We start from the raw sequence: 2,309 nt of genomic DNA on the forward strand, positions 1-2,309 counted from the left end.
AAAGATGTCACAGTCATGAACACTCACCTCTGTACTCCCAACCTGCCTCAAATTGTACAAATGCTCCCTGGTTTGGGTAAATGCCTTTTCAACACAGGAAAAGATTAGAATTGAGGGGTCGGTGCTGTGGCATAGCAGGTAAAGCTGCCATCTACAGTGCTGGAATCCTATATGGGTGCCAGTTTGCAGCCCAGCTGCTCCACTTCTGATCCAGCTCTCTGCTATGGCCTAGGAAAGCAGAGAAAGATGGTCCAAGTCCTTGGGCCCCTGCACCCATGTGGGAGACCTGGAGGAAGCTCCTGGCTCCTGGCTTTGGATCAGCTCAGCTCTGGCCATTGTGGCCATTTGGGGAGTGAACCAGTGGATGGAAGACCTCTCTCTGTCTCTCTGCCTCTGCTTCACCGTGGCTCTGCCTTTCAAATGAATAAATAAATCTTTTTTTAAAAAAATTAGAATTGAATAGAGACAAACAACCAAATTAAAGCTGAAGAACTAATAGTTTTATGTTTACTTTAGTAATTAGTTTTGTAGTCATAACTGTAGGTTTTTGCTTATTATTTGTTTATTCAAAAGACAGAGAGAGACAATCTTCTATCTACTGATTCACTCTCCAAATGTCCCCAACAGCCAGAGCTGGGCCAGGCTGAAGCCAGGAGCCCAGAATTCAATCTAGGTCTCCCATGTGGGTGTGGCAGGGGCCCAAGCACTTGAATCATCATCTGATGCCCTCCAAAGTGCACATCAGCAGGAAGCTGAAACTGGAATTGGAGTCAGGACTCAACCCAAGCACTGAAATACAGAATGTCAGAGTCTCAGGCAACATCTTCACTGCTGCACCAAACTGCTGCCCCAACAGTCCACAGATTTAAAGGTTAGAGAATATGGCAGATCGGAAAATTTGATGGATTAGACTTACAGTTTGAAAGGTGTCATTGGGTTTGACTTCTAATTTTGGGATAAAAAGCATTAGGAAGCTCAAACAAATGTTTAACCAATGTTGAGATGTTTAAGAGGACAACAGGGTGACTATAATTCATTGACTGTACAAGAGTTATCCAAGTACTTGGAAAGGTTTTGCTTGTTTGGTCACAGATTTGCCTTGTCAGGGATTTGAAGCACTTAGGAAAATTAAATGCATTATATGTATAAATGTAGTTTGAAATTTAATGAAGTTTGTAAGTGGGACCAATGTTTACAGCACTCTAATCTGTTCAAATTGAATTACTCTAACATTAATCTGAGGACAATGAAAGGTGATTGTCCTTGTTTTGTTAGCTTTATAAGAATCCTAACAATGGGCTGGTGTTGTGGCACTGGCTCAATCCCCAGCTGGTCTGCTTCTGATCCAGCTCCCTGCTAATGCACCTGGGAAGCATCAGAAGATGGCCCGTGTACTTGGGCCCCTGCTGAAAGGAGTCAGAGGGTGAATGGCAGGAAGCAGTAGCCCCTCCAGTCATGTGGGAAATTTTCTTAGCCTGGCTGGGAAACCAGCCTGAGACAGGAAACAAGCTTCATAATGAAAGAGACATAAAGAACTTCACTATTCAGTCGAGAGAAATGCAGGCTCTGGATGAAGGCCAGGTGGCTGGAGTTGTCTGTGAGCCGTCTCAGGAGTATGGGGAAGAGAAACAGTTCCCCCAGCAGACCCCAAGACGGAGTTTTCTCTGTGTTCCATGGCAAAATGCTGGATGTTTTACATATATAAACCCCTAGCATGAGAAAGTAGTAGGACTCCGGATACATTCGTGGGAGTTTCTTACCTTTCCTTTCCAATAAACTTTGCTAAAATTGCCTTCTGGTGTGTTCACCTGACTCATCCATACAGCAAGTTGCTGGGGTTCACCTCACCTGTGACCCTGCCACCATGTGGGAGACCATGATGGAGTTCCCACTCCTGGTTTTGGCCTGGCCCAGACTGGGGTGTTGAGACCACTTGGGTAGTGAGCCAGCAGATGGAAGACCTGTCTGTCTCTTCTTCTCTTCCTGTCACTCTGCCTTTCAAATAAGCAAATCTTTTTAAAATTTTCAGGTGACAGGTCATGTGATTAGGAGCACTTCCCAAACTTGTTCAAGGTGTCGGGAAGGACAGGTTGTAGATGAAGGGACCTGCTACAAACAAACATTGGCTTTTACATCCGGTCTGCCATCTTTAAAAGTAAATCTTGGCCGGCGCTGTGGCTCAATAGGCTAATCCTCTGCCTGCAGCGCTGGCACACTGGGTTCTAGTCCCGGTCGGGGCGCCGGATTCTATCCCGGTTGTTCCTCTTCCAGGCCAGCTCTCTGCTGTGGCCCGGGAGTGCAGAGGAGGA

This window comes from Lepus europaeus, chromosome 16 (assembly GCF_033115175.1).
Source record: "Lepus europaeus isolate LE1 chromosome 16, mLepTim1.pri, whole genome shotgun sequence".
Taxonomy (NCBI): Eukaryota; Metazoa; Chordata; class Mammalia; order Lagomorpha; family Leporidae; genus Lepus; species Lepus europaeus.